The sequence below is a fragment of the Euphorbia lathyris genome, chromosome 2 (genome assembly GCF_963576675.1).
Source record: "Euphorbia lathyris chromosome 2, ddEupLath1.1, whole genome shotgun sequence".
Taxonomy (NCBI): Eukaryota; Viridiplantae; Streptophyta; class Magnoliopsida; order Malpighiales; family Euphorbiaceae; genus Euphorbia; species Euphorbia lathyris.
In genome coordinates, this window is record NC_088911.1 from 75,695,646 (window position 1) to 75,714,216 (window position 18,571).

The following is an 18,571-nucleotide window of genomic DNA, read 5'->3' on the forward strand; positions in this document are numbered from 1 at the left end:
GAACTTGATGCCTAAAAGTTAGTGGAGTCTTGTCATAATTGCCAGGTGCATGTAAATGAATCCCACACAGCTAAACACCTTCAAAGGCCCATCATCGAAGGTCGACCCTTTGCAGTTTGGGGAATTGATATCGTTGGTCCCTTTCCTCCTACCAAAAGACAAAGAAAGTATGTGGTGGTGGTTGTGGATCATTTTACTAAATGGGTAGAGGCCGAAGCTGTCTCCTCTATCAATACCGAACGAATGGTGGAGTTCGTCAAAGATAATATTGTGGGAAGGTACGGGGTTCCCCACACGATTATCACTGATAATGGGACGCAATTCAATTGTGGAGAGTTCAAAACTTTCTGTGAAAAGCTGGGTATTCAAAACAGGTTCACCTCTGTTTACTATCCCCAATCTAATGGGATGACCGAGGTTACAAATCGGACGATCGTTAAAGGAATAAAGAAAAGGTTGGGGGAGCATGATAAAAAATGGGCGGATCAGTTAATGAGCGTCCTATGGGCGTACCGGACCACTCCATGAATGGCCACGGGCGAGACACCATTCGCCCTTTCTCATGGCGTGGAAGCTGTAATCCCTGTTGAAATACAGGTCCCTAGTGACAGAGTTGCATTCTATTGCGAGGAGGAAAATAGCCAAAGGTTTAAATAAAGTCTCGATCAAGTGGAGGAGAAAAGAGAGAAGGCGTATGTACGCATGGCAGCCTACAAGCAATGGATCGCAGCTTATCATGATAAAAATGCAAAGCTTGTAAGTCTGAATGTAGGAGATCTCGTGCTCCAAAAGGCGGATAAAATCCAATCTATGGAAGGAAGAGGAATGTTGGGGATCACCTGGACAGGTCCATACAGAATAATCACCGAGATTGGATCCCCCGCGTTTAAAATTCAAGACATGGAGGGGAACGCACTGCCACGTACGTGGAACATCCAGAACCTCCGCAAATATTTCACCAGAGAATAGAATGTAATCAAAATCTTGAGTACTCTTTTTCCTTTAGTAAGTTTTTATCCCATGAGGTTTTTCTTATTAAAGGTTTTAATGAGGCTCACATGTAAGACCCACTTGCTGTAATAAGGCACATCGCCATTTAATAAAAAGCAACTTTTGTCCTATCAATTCTTTTTTAAGTATTTTCTTGTAGCAATATAAATATTCTAGATTAAAAAAGAAGGGGGGCCAACAAACGCATTCCCACACATAGGATAATGCTATCATGGCATAAACTACTTTCTCCTCAAAGATAGGAGAACAATCTCAACGGCGGATCTATCTACCTCAAAGATAGGAAACAAATTGATCCCCGTCAGAGATAGAGTTAAAACATTTCACAGACGTGAGATCTTTACACTCTTTCCAAAAAAGAGTTCAAAGTCCTAGTGGCGGATCGATTCACCTCAAAGACAGGAAGCCAATCGATCGCCTAAGGTAGCTTAACTTCCTCTAAAGGAATAAAAGCTCCAAGTCTTCACAAAGGCTCACACTCTGAGGTATGGCTGGCCACCTACTTCAACTCAATCCTAAAAACTTATAGATTTACTTGCTGAAAAACATAAAGCGTAAAGTAAAGGTAAATGGTTATAGCAAGGATTAAAAATTGTACTTAGTTTTACAAAAGAACTAAACATCTAAAGGAGCATCCTCCTTAGCATCTTTTACACCAGATGGGCCCTCCAGTGGGGCTTCCTTCTCTACAGAAACAGTACCCTCCTGAGGAATGGTACTATCAGTTATCAGCTCCTTATTCTTGTCACCCGCCTTCTGAGACACTTCATTAAGATCCTCTGGTTCAAGATCAACAAGGGGTTTACTCTCTTCGGCGGATCCATTCATCACTTTGCGAATGTGATCACGGATGCAATCCTTGACGTTTGGAATTTTGCGATACTTAAGGCAAACCTCCACGTCAGGAACCACGTACTCCGGATCAGTGAAATCAATCTCGGGGTGAGCAAGTTGAACATACGCCATGATCCACTCGCCATAATAGTAAGCTCGTTCCCCTGCCAGGATCTCCGTGTCGAGTAAGGCAGCCTTATGCTCTTTAGCATCCACATCTATCTTCTCCTTCAATCTAGGGATCTCGGCATCCTTACTCTCATTAAGAGCAACGGCAGAAGCCGCATTCGCGTTGGTAACAGCGACCTCCTTCTCTAACCTTTCTATGGTCGCCTTGTCCGCCACTCGTTGAAGGAGATCCGCTTCCATAGCACGCATGCAGGTGTATACCTATCAAGGCAAAAGCCAATTCAAACAAAAGAATAACAGCAAACTCTCCCTCAAGGAGATCACTCTTTCATCCAAAGATGCAAAAAGAGATAGAAGAAACTTACCGTAAGAAGCTCTGTTTTCCCCATCTGGACATGGGCTGATCCCGGGATCTTATTTTGACTCTCCCGTACCTCACCAAGTTGACCAAGAGCTTCGTCCAGATCATTGATGACGGATTCATTCCTTAGAGATCCTTTGTCACCATATTTGGCAGACCAGTAACCTCCTAAGTCCGGCTTCACCAACTATGCAGGCATTAAAAAGCAGAAAATAAGATCCAAGTAAAAAGAAGAGAAAATGATAAAATAGACGCACCTCTTCAAGCCTCGCCATTGGTTTCTCGGCTCTTATGGCATCCGCCAGTAGCTTCCCTCCACTGCTAAACACAGACTTTTTCTTCTTTGGGAGAGGAGGATCAACCAAATCGTCGGCAGGACGTTTCTCAGAACTCTTACGAGGATCCGCTACCTACCCCTTCTTTCGAGCCTCTTCCTCCTTCTATTTCTTGCGTATCTCTACAAGGGCGCGACTGGCCTCAGACAAACCCCTGACAAGGGAACAGTAAAATAATCAAGGTTCAAGGAAAAACAAAGTTACCTTCATCAAGTTGTGTAAACTTCACGTAAGAGATCTTGTCCCCTTCCCGGCGGATCAAGGGAATGTCATTCATCATAAAGTCCAAGGCGTCAGCGTATGTCCAGGCATCCGCCTTGATACTTTTCAAGAGATCCGCCACTTCCTCATCACTGTCCGTCAATATACGCATGTCTCCAGCCATATGCAAAGGTTTGGCATTCCAAACCGACGGAAATCCTAGAGATTCGCCCTCTCTTATCTTTACAAAGAAAAATCTTTCATCCCAAAGATGGACATTTGACATCTTACCGCAGAAGGGCGAATAAGTTTTGAATTTAGCGAAAGTGAGGAAAGATTCGGCCTTTCGCTTCGTTGGTTTGTGAAGAGACCGAAAGACACGAGGGTTACATACTATCCTTAAGTTCGAAGCCAAATAACAATCCAGAGCCAGATCTAACCAGCCATTTGGATGCAGCTGGCAAACAGTGATCCCAAAGTATGCCAAGATGTCCGCCGTCATCTTAGGAAGAGGAAGCCGGAACCCTCTTTCTACGTGACAACTGTACACAGACAAATATCCACTTGGCGGACAGTTGGGTCGCTGATGAGCAGCCGCCAACTTAGTCTCGTAATTCTTAATCCATGGAAAGCGATCCGCCAGATTCACTAGATCCGCGGCGCTCATACGAGATAGAGTGGACTCCGCACATGGCGCTTTTTTCCTAGACGGGGCTGAAGAAGAAGCCTCCATCCCAGAAAACTGCCTAGAATCTATTGCCGGAGCAATGCAAGAAATGGTGACGGGAAGATTCTGAGTCCTACCTAAACGAGTTCTATAGTTACTACACACTGAGTTACACAACTCGGCTAGGTCACAACTGGGAGTACCTTCGGAAGAATCGGAATTTTTCGAAGAAGAAGTCCAGCTAATTACAGTTTCAGATGAAGTGGTCAAATTAAAAAGTTCGAAGGTAGACTCAGAAGAAGAAGAAGAAGAAGAAGAAGAAGAAGAACTCCTAAACATTCAGAAAACAGAGCGAAAGGATTCACTTACATGAGAGTTAAAGGCTTTGAGGATTCTGAAACTCCGGAAAAAGCTCTGTAAAAAGCTCAAAGGAAGACGAAAGAGAAAAGACGCAAATGAAGTAGAAAGAGAAAAGGGAGGGGGAAGAAGGTGTTTTCTCTTCCCTCGAGCAGAGCGCCTATGACACCTGTCACCCAACGAATGGCATTGAACAGAGTAGCCATCAATGCGAATCATCATGACGGCGCGCGAAGAAGCTCAAAAGCCCTAAAGGACTTTAAAGGAACTTTAAGGGGGCTTCTGATAACATCGGGATATTATCCATGGGATCAAAGGAGATATTTACCCAAACGACCGCGTATCGAACCGGTCAAAGAAGGCCATGGCGTATCAAACGAAGACATCCGATGGGCGGATCACCAAGACTCCACCACACGAGATCCGTAGTCAAACCTACGTTAGATTCGCCATCACCCTTCGATCCGCCAACTGAACAGCTGAGCTGATTCCTCAATAAAGGCAATTAATGAGCTAACGGACATACTTAAAGGAAACCAATAACCGCCATTAATGAAGCATTAATGGAGACTTTCTAGTTACTAAAGGTTACAACTTCATGACTATATATAGCTTGCATCTCAAGCTATCAAGGTACACATTCTCACAATCCTAGAAACCCTACTTTGTCAATTCAGTTTATTCCTCCATATTCTATACTGACTTTGGCATTGGAGGTTCCCCCCGTCGAACCCAACGATGCCCCCACAGGGAAGGAAGCTAATCGGAAATTCTCCACTAGTCATCAAACTTTTATATATATAATATAATAAACTAATTTATATTTATATATATAACCTATTCCAAATATATATCGATAATTAATCGATTCTAACCGTTTCGCTTAAATCGTTAACAAAATCAAATTTTTTTTTCAAAGATTAATCGAATTAACTCTTTTAACGATTCAAACGGTTAAACCCTTAATGCACAAAACACGTATATCTTAATCTCATCTTAACCATTTATCTTTAGATTAATTAAAAAAATCAAATTTATTAATTAACCTAATAATAAATCTATTCAATCCGATTGAAAAACCCTTTTATTTATATATATGAAATAACAGATTAACATAGTCTCTGATACCAATGAAGGAAAATAGACAAGCCTAGGCGCAGCGGAATAATAAAATTTTATCTATTTTATCTATTTCCTTTCTCCAAGATCTGTTAATTGTTATTTCATATAAAGATGGATAAAGTGAAATACCTTTTCTGAAGAACTATCTACAGTTGCAAACGAAGTGCCCACAACTCTTAATCCGTGTATCACGAACAACAAAAGAAACAACACAGAAAAGATAGACGATTAGTAATCAACCTTAATGAATAGCAATCGCAATGATTGCCTCTAACAGAAATCGATACGAGATCCAAGAGGGAGTAAGAAATAATGTAGATTAGCCGAGACGACGACGAAGCGATTCCTTCCTCTTCTGAATAGGGTTGACCGAAATCTGGGGTTAGGGAGTCTATTTATAGACTTCTCAAAACCCTAATCCCAGTTGTGTTAGGAATTTAATTAATTGGAATCTTATTCTGAATAGGATTCCTAATTAGATAATTAAATAAACACTTTAATATTATCTAAACAATAATTAATTATATTTAGATAATTATTATTAATCAAATTAATAATTAATTAATGTTAGGGATAATTAATTAGAGTTTTAATTGCATAAAACATCCAATTAATATTATCGGATAATTCTTTAGTTTAATTTATAATCATAATCTAATTACAATTATTAAACTAAATTAATATCCCTAACTAATATATAAATTTCGGCCCATATGTGTATGTCTCGCTAATTGCGTTTTCGTCCTCCGATTCTAAGTCCCATATGCGACCCATCAGGTTCTTTATTGCTACTAGCCGTATATATCCTTTGAAATTATTCATCACGATTAATTCCAACATGTATATAACGGAATACTGTCGCGAGTTGTTACTAGCAGAACCTATGATATTCCCCCAGAGCAATTAAGAAGTCAGGTTGATAACTGACGTTAACCTTTCTGTATTAGGTACAGTATAATACGATCCTTCATCAACTATATCATGTCGGTCAATTCCTTATAACCATGGAATGTGTCAAGGTTACATATAACGAAGAGTCCGGTTTTACTTGTACAGGTTGAATTCACTCTGAAAGATAAGTTAAGTGAAATGTTTATTTCTACTCTTAACTGTATCACCTTGCAAGGATTTCAGTCAATTCACCACAAGCGGCCCTTTGGATATATCTCCCATTTATCGGGAGTGACGAATGCTCAATCTGACATTAATCATTCTGTAATTACTTCGCGTGATACCCAACCCTGCTCTCACACACCCTAGGCTCTCACCTATTGGATCGTGCTCGCACAGAATCAAAGTATCAGACTCCGCAATCCAGAATTACTAATTAATGAATGTTTGAGTCTGAGGATTAGTTATACCTACTAATACCGATGAGATGAACAGTTGACACATTAGATAAATCACTCCATTCTGTTATCTCAAGTCGGGTCCCAATTCTAATGAACTCCTTCATCAGATCCATGTAACTGTCTAGATATCAGAATATCTAAAGCTTGTGAGATCACCTTTCTGTCTCGACAGAAAACACTGTTACATGCAAGTCTCAACAGCAATATGACAATCCGTATAACATATTACTTGACTTGGGTTCACTTTAAGTCTATTGGTCTATTGTAAAGTACAGTCTCACTTCATGCTTGTATGAACACTTTACAACTACTTAAATAAACTTAGGGTTACTTTCTTTATGAAAGATTTGTGCCTTATATATGGTTACATATTAATGCTATATATCTGATTAAACAAATGACTAAATAAACAATTTATTCATTAATATTTATATCCTAAAACAATTGTCTATAGGACATAAACCCCAACAAGACAGGCCCTCGTCTCGTCGAGACACAGCCTGTCTCGGCGAGATGAGGCGGACCGATGGTTCCCAAAAGGGAACCATCGCGTGGTGTCTCGACGAGACGCCCAGTGTCTCGTCGAGACACCTTTTCGTCTCGTCGAGACGAGACGCTGGGAAGTAATTTCCCAGCGTCTTCTCACCTCTAGGGCGCGAATCTTGTTCCGAAAATGTCCAAAATACCCCCTAAAAACACCTAGCACTATAAATAGAACATTATGCCTCTTTTGTTAGGGTTTGCTTCTTTTGCTATTATTCTTTTCTTTCTTCCTTCATCTTCTCCCTTTTTCTTTTGAACAAATTTTATGATAACTTTAGCTTGAATTATTTTGCTTGGAACTCGTTTTGAAGATTGATTGAGGAGAGAAATCTCTCCCCATTTTGTAATCAGAATCAGACACTTTCGGGTTTTGGATTTCTAATTCCCTTAATTATCTTTTACTCTTTGCTTGTTTAAATTAATGGTGATTTTTGTGGATGAATTGTGTGTTAATGATTTGGTTGTTTTAATTATGAACTAATCCTCATCCTATCTAGGATGGGGATGAGATTGATTGCTTGACCATGTATGATTAGGGATTCAGTGTATGGAGTTACTTCCAATTGATTAGATTATGCATGCTTAATGTCCGAGTTTATCAGAAACATGATCGTGGTTAGAATGAGATTCGATGATGATCAACTAGCCTGAAATTACTGAACCTAATTCCTGGAATCTGACAAATATAGGATTACTGATAGATGGTTACCTGACCAAGGAACTATCTAATCTGAATTAGCATAATCTAACCTCGCTAGAGACCACTAGGAGTGCGGTTTAGTGGCTGGGCTACGGCTTTAGCCTCAATCACCACAGGACCTAATGCTTTGCATGCCCTGGGTTATATGCCTAATCAAGCCGTCAACCAACTGCATGTGAATAGACTACATATGATTGTCCATATTCATGTGGTACATTAGGTGATTACCGTCGGTTATCATTAGGATATACAACTGAATCCCAGTAAATTATACATGGAATCCAATTAAGAGCATCCCCATCCTGGATTGTTCCATCAATTAATTCGAATCCTACTTCTTCAATAGCTTCTATCTTTTATTTTACGAATTTAACTCTTTAATCACTCTACATCATATTCAACCTTCCGAACAATTGCGTTTACCTACCTTAGGTCGACTAGTTGTAAAAGATAGTCCTTGTGGTTTGATCTCGTGCTTAAGCACTATACTACTTGCTACGATAGGATTCACTTGTCCTATTTATTGTTATATGCTTTACGAGCATCAAGTTTTTGGCGCCATTGTCGGGGAGTATTTTTGTTTATAACTAGTAACTCTTAGCGAAAGGTTTATATAATTGTTTGTGATTCCTAGAATTGAGGGTCTACGGATCACTCGTCATTGCATCTTGATTCTTAAGCTGAAACTGTTCTTGCAGGACATAAAAGGAGGACACAATGGCCGAAGATCTTTTGGTCATGGAGTTGTTGAAGGCAAAGCGGCCTACAAGCACCTCTGGCATCCTAGACCCGGCAATAACAGCAACGTCATTTGAAATCAGACCAGCAATGATTCAGATGATTCAGAACTCGGGACAGTTCGGTGGGGATTACTACAAAGATCCTAACTCACATCTTGACAAATTCGTTGAATACTGCAGCACCTTCAAGTGCGAAGACATCACATCTGAACAAATCTTCCAGAAGCTGTTCAGATTTTCTTTGAAAGAAGAAGCTGTAGAATGGCTACAATCCGTCGAGCCGGGCTCTCTCACTGATTGGGACACTACAGTATCAACGTTCCTAGCAAAGTACTTCCCTCCATCAAAGACTGCACAATTCAGAAGCGAAATCACCTCGTTTAGGCAGTCCGATAGTGAGAACCTGCATTTAGCCTGGGAGAGGTTCCAGAGGTTGTTAAGACGGTGCCCCCACCATGGTTACCAGTGGTACCAGCTTGTTGACATGTTCTATTCAGGAATATCTCCTGTCAGCCGCGCCTTTCTAGATGCAGCAGCGGGAGGAAATCTATTCAACAAGACTACGGTGCAGGCTTACAATCTGATGAAAGAATTAGCTGAATGGAGTGCATGTTGGCAAGTTGAGAAGCCGGCTCCGAGAAGAGGCACAAAAGCTAAGAAGTTCCCTAGAATATCTTCAGAATCAAATCCTCAGATAGCAGCACTTACAGAAAAAATGGATCTGTTGGGAAGTCACCTGAAATCACCAGAACCAGTAGCAAGCTGTGAGGTTTGCAGCGGAGGGCACAAGAGCGTGGAGTGCCCAATGGTACTAGAACATGTCCATTATCTGAAACAGTATGGGTCAAATAGCACGCATTGGCAGCAGGACAGATACTGAGGTTCAGGTTCTGAGACTGAATTGGAGAGAAGTATAGATGTCCTGATGGAGATCTTGAGTGCCACAGAAGATAGGTTGGCACACAATGAAGTTTTCTGCCAAAGACTTCAAAAGCAGGTCAGTGAGTTGGTGGAAGAGGAAGCACGAGCAATCACGCTTAGGAGCAGAACACAGGTAAGTGGACCAAATTTTTTGCCTCAACGAGACGGGGCCTCAGACCCCATTCCTGGTAATATCTCGTCTACCCCTCCTGCTCCACAAATAAGTGTTTCTGATCCAGCTTCGTTAACTGACACTGCTGTACCACCAACACAGGTAGCCTTGCCTTATCCTACTTCTAGGAGAGCTAAGTTAGACAAGGATTATTCCAAGATGTTGAATGTGTTTAAGAAAATAGAGATTAACCTTGCATTTCTAGAACTTCTTGAGAATATGCCTGTGTATGGAATTTTTTTGAAAGAATTGATCTCTAAAAAGAGAAAATTAGGAGATCATGAGACTGTAATGCTAAGCTAGGAATGTTCTGCAATGCTCACAAATCCACTTCCAAAAAAATTTAAGGATCCTGGTAGTTTTAGCATACCCTGTACAATAGGCAAAGTTCACTTTTAACGTGCTCTATGTGATCTTGGCGCAAGCATTAATCTGATGCCTTTGTCTGTTTACAGGAAATTGGGAATGGGAGATCTGAAACCAACATCAGTCACAATACAGCTGGCTGACAGGTAGATAAGGCGTCCGGTAGGAGTGGTGGAAGACCTCTTGGTCAAGGTAGATCAGTTCATCTTCCCGGCTGAATTTGTGATAATGGATATCGAAGAAGATGATCAGGTCCCTATCTTACTAGGGAGGCCTTTCCTCGACACAGGGCGGACACTGATTGATGTTGAAGGGGGTAAATTAATTCTCCGATTGCAGAATGAGGAAGTAGAATTCAATATTTTAAAATCTATGAAATTTCCTGTTGATGATGAATGTTGTAATTTTCTGAGCCTAACTGACTCTTTGGTTGAGAATACTTTTCAGGAAAATGAAGACAAGAATTTGAATATTGAACTAGAAGAGGAAGAGCCTTCGGATGTAGACATTGAGTTAGAAAGTAAAGAGGGTTGTCACTGTGTTGGGGTTTAGTGTCCTATAGACAATTGTTCTAGGATACGAACTTAATGTAAATGAAGTGTTCTTTATATCGTTTGTTTTAATGAGATGTGTTTTCATAACTATATAAAGGCAATCCCTTTTAAGAACTAAATAAAGTCTAATAAAAGGAAATCCGTAAGTTTGTTTAAAGTGATTATAAAGTGTTCATAAAAGCATGAAGTGAGACGAAACTTTATAATAAACTAATAAACTTAAAACCACCCCAAGTCAAGTAATATGTTAAGGATTGACATATCACTGTTGAGACTTGCATGTAACAATGTCTTCTATCCCGACAGAATGCTGATCTCACAAGCTTCATATATACAGATATCTGGAGAGTTACATGGATACGATGAAAATAAGTTCATTAGGATTGGAGACCCGACTTGAGATAACAGGATGGGTAGATTCATCCTTGTCACCTGTTCATCTCATTGGTATTAATAGGTATAAGTAATCCTCAGACTCAAAGGAATGTTAATTAGTAATTCTGGATTACGGAATGTGACGCTTTGATCCTGTTGTAACACGATCCTTAACAGAGATGACTCTGGGGTGTGAACAGCAGACGTTGGGTATCACAGGAAGTAATTGCGGGATAGTTATACATTGGATTGAGCATTTATCACTCCCGATAAATGGGAGATATGTCCATGGATCGCTTATGGAAGACTTGACTCTAAATCCTTGCAAGGTGATAGCTTAAGATTGAAATGCAGATTTCTCTTAACCTATCTAATTGGAGTTGACTCGGCCTGTACAAGTAAAATGAACGTCTCGCTATATATGACTTGACATTATCCATAGTCATAAGATTCAGTTCAAGGACGTAGTTGATAAAGGATCGAATTATACTATAACTAATACGGAAAGGTCAACGACAGAATCAACCTGTCTTCTTATAGCTCTGGGGGAATGATTACAGACTTGCCAATCACATTTTTCGTACATCATTCCGTTATGCAAAGATTAAATATAATTCTTTGAAAATTAATTTAATAGCTGCATACGGCTAGAAGCAATAAGAACCTAATGGGTCACACATAAGACTTGGAACCCAAAAGAGAAACAGATGTCAATTAATTGATGGAAGCCCGACTAAGCCCAATAGGGCCCAGTAACTGTAGGGGGCAAAATTTATGTATTAATACATAAATAATTAATTTGATTTTATCAGTCCTAATTAGATTAGGATTATGAATTAAATTAATAAAAGGATAATTAAATTAGGAGTTTTAATTAGATTATATTACTCCTATTATTATCCAATAAGGTTATTATTATTATCTTTATATTTAGATATATTAATAGATAATAATTAAGAATTCTATTCCGAATTGAATTCTTATTCAATAACCTAATTCTATCTAACTAGGGATTAGATACAAGAGATTATAAATACCCCCATATAGTGATTTTCGAAATCCCCAAGCAATCCAAGGGAGAGAATTTCGATCCCCTTGTTCGAGGACGAGATTATCTACCGCTTCCTTCTGTTCAATTGATTTTCATCTATTTCTCTTTATCCTTGATCTTGTGTTGATTAATTAGAGACAATCTACTTTGGTTGTTATAAACGGTTGATTCTAACTTGATCTTCCATTGTTTTTGTTTTGTGTTCGGGAACTCGAAGTAAAAGTTGTGGGCACTTCGTTTGCAACGGTAGATAGAACTTCTGAAAGGTATTTCTTTTATCCCTCTTTATATGAAATAACGATTAACGGATCTTGGGTTAATGGAAATAGGTTAAATTTTTTATATTTCCGCTGCTATACGTTTGCCTATTTTCCTTCATTGGTATCAGAGTCTGCGTTAAATCCGTTATTTCATATATGAAAATTTAGAAGTTTTTCAATCAGGTTGAATAAATATTTATAGTTAGGTTAATTAACAAAACTGTTTTGATTAATTAGTTCTAAAGATAAATAAGTTTTAATTAATTGTTAATTAAAATAGTTTATGCATATGTTCCTAATTATTTCGGTTGATAATCATTATAACAAAATCTATCAATTTTATAGTTAGATTGATAAAAGTTAATTTTATTGATTCTAAAGATAAAACAGAAAATCTATAATAGGTTTTCTTATTTTCTGAAAATCGTTTTGAAACCGTTTTAAAACTGATATATATATATATATATATATATATATATATATATATAATTTAAAATTAAAAAAAATAGGAGGACAAGCGCAACCCGGCTATTGTCACACGGTTGCTGCCCCGCAGCAGCAACCGCGCGGCGGCTGGCCGCCGCTGCCGCAAGGCAGCGGCAGACCAGTCGCATTAGGGCTGCTGCCAAACGGCAGCAGCCGCGTCCTCGGGCCCGGCCCGAGACCCACTTATTTTAAAATCGTTTTAAAATATTTGTGTGTGTATATATATATATATATATATATATATGTTTCAGAAATTAATAGTTTTCTGTTTTGATTATCGAATGAAAATTTATTTAAAAGTTTTTTTACCTATTTGTAAATCAAAAGTATTAAATGAATTGAAATCAAAATAATTGGGACATGCATAAATTAAAGTTTTGTATAGTTATATTAATCTAAAAGGTTAATATAGAACATACGAAACTATTAGAAGTAAAATTGGATGAAAGTTAATTGATGTGTTAATGTGATTAACCTAAATATTACATAAAGTATTTATGTAATCAACCAATTAAATTTATTTAATTGAGTCTATGCATGTTTGGAGTTGTGGACATATTTGGACCCTCTTTTAGTCTTTTGGTATTTTTTAAATAGGGCATGCGAGTCCTGCCTTTCTACTATCTATTGTAATTTCTCGCCCTTCAATTTAATTAAAGTTTTCTTTAGTAGAATAGAAATTAATATGTAATTTCAAGGCGCCATGGAGAAGACGGAGGGCCTAAAGAGAAATATGTAATAGTTAGTATTTCCCTAGGTTTGGCCTTTTATTCCGTCTCTGGCTCGACGGAATAATTTAGATAATATGTCCATAACACCAATGTATCTGTCTGATGTATGCTAAAGCAAATCAAGACTAAGTTAGATTATGGGACTTAAAATAAAATCCCTCATTAAAAGTTAAGTAAATAAGCAAGTTATTAAAATCGGTTGCCCCTCCCTAATATTATAATTCAGCCGGCAGTACTGAGGGCCTTTGGGTTGTTGAGTAAACTCAAGCTCGGGGTCTTATGGTAACACCTGAATTATCGAAAATCATTTTTCATGAATATGGGGTAATACTTAAATTAGATTATGATAATTGGATGAGTAAACTCATGTTTTCATAAACTAATGGGCAATACGGCTGGGATTAAGATGAATAGCATATTAGTTACTAATGTGGTTAGTAACCCAATAACCTAGGAATCACATTAAAGATGTGATTGATTACATGAATCTACCTAACGAATGAGACTAGCTTGTTGAGTAAACTCAAGGAGAAATCTCGGGAGTTAGGATCCTAGCTCACTAAAGGATTTGTGAAATTCTTCGAATTAATATGGAGGGCTATTAATTTGGCAAAATAGTGGGAGCGATCTAAAATAAACTAAAAGGCCTATAATTTTAGATTGATATACTTTAAAGCAAATGAATAACATACGTTTACTCTTTCTCACTCTCAGGTTTAATTAATCACTCTTAAAATCATGACTAACACCAATCTGCAAAACATACTTACCGATAACAAGTTGAACAGTTCAAATTTCACCGACTGGTACCTCAACCTCAAAATCGTTTTGAAGTTCGAGAAGAAAGGGTATGTACTTGATACACCGATACCCCCTTACCCAACGAATGGTGCTCCCTACTAAGAATTTTATGCTTACTTGAAGCATAAGGCTGATGACGATCAAGCGGGAGACATCATACTTGCATCTATGACACCGGAATTGAAAAGGCAACATGCAGATATGGATGCCTATTCCATGGTCAAGCACCTAAAAGAGTTATTTGTGAATCAAACTCGGTGCGAATGTTACGAGATAACAAAACAGTTATATAGATGCAAGATGTAGGTGGGCACATCTATAATGGCACATTGTGTCAAGATGATCGGCCTTATCACCAAGTTTTCTAGTATTGGAGATGCGATGGATCATGAACTAAGTATAAACTTACTTCTTCAGTCCCTCCCTGAGAGTTACTCACAGTTCATCATGAACTACCAAGTGAGTGGCTTGCAAACCTCTCTTGAAGAGCTTGCAAATATGCTCGAGACAGTCGAGCCCAGTATAAAAGAAAACGAGGAGATACCGGCCCTTGCTATTGAAGGATCAAAGAAGAGGAAAGGGATCTCTCCCGATCCAAACCATCCTAAGAAAGGCAAGGAGGCCATGCTCACCGAAACAAAGGGAAAGGAAGTGAAGAAGCCCAAAGGAAAGTGCCACTATTATGGTGAAGTGGGGCATTGGAAGAGAAATTGTTTGTTGTACCTAGCTACCCTCAAGAAGGGAGAAGCCGGGACCTCAACATCTGGTATGTTTTATATTGAAATAAATACAATTTCACAGTCTGAATCTTGGGTACTTGATACCGGATGCGGATCTCATATTTGTACAAATATGCAGGAGCTAAATCAGACTAAGGAATTGAAGAAAGGAAGCATAAATTTGTGAGTAGGAAATGGAGCAAGAGTTGCCGCCCTCGCCATTGGAGCTTATGCTTTGAATTTGCCCTCTAGGCTTGTAATAGAATTAAGGAACTGTTTGTATGTTCCACAAATGTCTCGTAACATTATTTCTATTAGCCGTCTTGTTGATGACGGTTTTCATATTTCAATAAAAGACAAACATTGCGATTTTTATAGAGATGAGATTTTCTATTTTTTAGGAATATCACAAAAAGGGATTTATGTGCTAGATGACAAAATTTCTGTTTTTGCAATTGATACCAAAAGACATAAGCTAGATAATTCAACTTACTTGTGGCATTGTCGTTTAGGCCATAAAAACAAAAAACGCATGCTAAAGCTACATCAAGATGGGCTTACAGATCCAATTGATCCTGAATCATTGGAAATATGCGAAGTATGTTTAAAAGGTAAAATGACAAAGACACCCTTTAGCAATAAAGGTGAGCGTGTATCAGACACTCTAGGACTTATTCATTCAGATGTATGTGGTCCTATGTCAGTCCAAGCAAGAGGAGGATTCAGATACTTCATAAGCTTCATAGACGACCATACCCGATATGGTTATATCTATTTGATGAAGCACAAGTCCGAAGCTTTTGAGAAATTCAAATGCTTCAAGAATGAAGTAGAAAATCAATTAAGAAAGAAAATAAAGATACTTCGATCCGATCGAGGTGGCGAATATCTTTCAGATGATTTTCTGAATTATCTAACTGAATGTGGGATTTGCTCACAATGGACACCTCCCTATACACCATAACACAATGGTGTATCCGAGAGGAGGAACCGTACCTTACTAGATATGGTACGATCCATGATGAGCATAGCATTACTTCCAAAGACATTCTGGGGCTATGCCTTAGAAACCGCCCTCTTCACCCTAAATCGAGTACCAACTAAATCCGCTAAATCCACACCATATGAATTGTTCATTGGTAGGAAACCCATGTTCTCATTCATGAGAGTATGGGATTGTTCAGCATTTGTCAAACGCATTGCGTCCGACAAACTAGATTCTAAATCTGATAAATGTTTCTTCATTGGATACCCTAAGGAAACTATGGGATATTACTTCTATCATCCAGATGATCAGAAAGTAATAGTATCCAATCATGCAACCTTCTTAGAGAAAGAGTTTCTCGAAGACACAGAAAAGGGAAGTATGATTGAACTTGATGAAGTTCAAGAACAAGAAACACCAACTGAAACAACAAAAGCGGTTGAGGAACCCAATGCAGTCCCATTAGATGAGACTCAAGTGCCACCACTTCGTAGATCACAAAGAGTTCGTGAACTCCCTATTAGATATGGTTTTCTAGTGGGAGATGATGATGAGGTTCCCGTGTTAGACGACGAACCCGAAAACTACGAAGAGGCTCTTAACAGTCCAGATTCTAACCAAGTGTGGACTTTGGTTGATCCACCCAAAGGGATAAAACCCATTGGGTGCAGGTGGATCTTCAAAAAGAAGACTGACATGGATGGAAAGGTTAGCACCTACAAAGCTAGGTTAGTAGCGAAAGGATATCATCAGAAACAAGGAATTGATTATGACGAAACTTTCTCTCCTGTGGCTATGTCCAAATCAATCAGAATAATGCTTGCTATTGTCGCTCACTACGATTATGAGATTTGGCAAATGGATGTGAAAACAGCTTTCCTAAATGGAAACCTGCTTGAGGATGTATATATGATGCAACCTGAAGGTTTCATATCAAAGGATGCAAACAAGGTTTGCAAACTTCAGAGATCCATTTATGGACTCAAGCAAGCATCAAGAAGCTGGAACAAGCGTTTTGACGAAACCATAAAACAATTTGGTTTCGAACAAAATTGCGAAGAATCTTGCATTTACAAGAAAACAAGTGGGAGCTCTGTAGCATTTCTGATATTATATGTGGACGATATATTATTAATGGGAAATGACATAGCTCTGCTACAGTCGGTAAAAGTGTGGTTATCTGGTAACTTCTCAATGAAAGACCTTGGTGAAGCAGCTTATATACTTGGTATAAAGATCTACAGAGATAGATCAAGAAGACTGCTTGGTCTTTCATAGGCTACATACATCGAAAAGGTGCTAAAGCGGTTTAGCATGCTTGAATCGAAATGAGGTAACTTACCCATGATTTATGGAGTAAAGTTAAACAATCATCAATGTCCTAAAACCGATGATGATAAGAAGCGCATGGCTGTAGTCTCGTACGCCAGCGTAATCGGTTCGATTATGTATGTTATGCTATGCACTAGACCTGACATAGCGTTCGCGTTAAGTATAACGAGTCGTTACCAAGGAAATCCGGGAGACGAGTACTGGATTGCCGTCAAAAACATTCTTAAGTACTTGAGAAGAACTAAAGATATGTTCCTAGTGTACGGAGGAGGGGATCTGAAAATAGAAGGATTTTCAGATGCAAGTCATCTCACAGATGAGAACGATTTTAAATCCCAATCAGGATACCTGTTTATCTTAAATGGGGGCGCGGTCAGCTGGAAGAGTTCCAAGCAAGGAAGCGTAGCTTTCTCTATGACCGAGTCAGAGTATATCGCTGCTGCGGAAGCAACAAAGGAAGCGGTTTGGATTAGGAAGTTCATTACTGAACTTGGTGTGGTGCCTGACATTGTAAATCCCATTACACTGTACTGTGATAACAATGGAGCCATTGCGCAAGCAAAGGAACCACGGTCTCATAATGCATCCAAGCATTACCTAAAGCGATACCACATTGTAAGAGAAATTGTGGCAAGAGGAGATGTGAGAATAGAAAGAGTACCTACAGAGGACAACGTTGCAGATCCGTTGACAAAGCCCTTAACCCAGAAAGTACATGATCGTCATCTAACTTCTACTGGGATAAGTTATAGAAACAATTGGCTTTAGTCCAAGTGGGAGTATGTTGGGGTTTAGTGTCCTATAGACAATTGTTCTAGGATACGAACTTAATGTAAATGAAGTGTTCTTTATATCGTTTGTTTTAATGAGATATGTTTTCATAACTATATAAAGGCAATCCCTTTTAAGAACTAAATAAAGTCTAATAAAAGGAAATCCGTAAGTTTGTTTAAAGTGATTATAAAGTGTTCATACAAGCATGAAGTGAGACGAAACTTTATAATAAACTAATAAACTTAAAACCACCCCAAGTCAAGTAATATGTTAAGGATCGACATATCACTGTTGAGACTTGCATGTAACAATGTCTTCTGTCCCGACAGAAAACTGATCTCACAAGCTTCATATACACAGATATCTGGACAGTTACATGGATCCAATGAAAAGAAGTTCATTAGGATTGGGGACCCGACTTGAGATAACAGGATGGGTAGATTCATCCTTGTCACCTGTTCATCTCATTGGTATTAATAGGTATAAGTAATCCTCATACTCAAAGGAATGTTAATTAGTAATTCTGGATTATGGAATGTGACGCTTTGATCCTGTTGTAACACGATCCTTAACAGAGATGACTCTGGGGTGTGAACATCAGACGTTGGGTATCACAGGAAGTAATTGCGGGATAGTTATACATTGGATTGAGCATTTATCACTCCCGATAAATGGGAGATATGTCCATGGAT

General features: G+C 38.7%; 1 non-coding gene across 1 annotated transcript; it reads right to left on the minus strand.

Moving 5' to 3' along the window:
- Positions 1–8,707: 8,707 nt before the first annotated feature.
- LOC136221266 (small nucleolar RNA R71) lies at positions 8,708–8,814 on the minus strand. Its single transcript, XR_010685041.1, has one exon. It is a non-coding gene; the product is annotated as a small nucleolar RNA R71 (small nucleolar RNA).
- Positions 8,815–18,571: the final 9,757 nt, after the last annotated feature.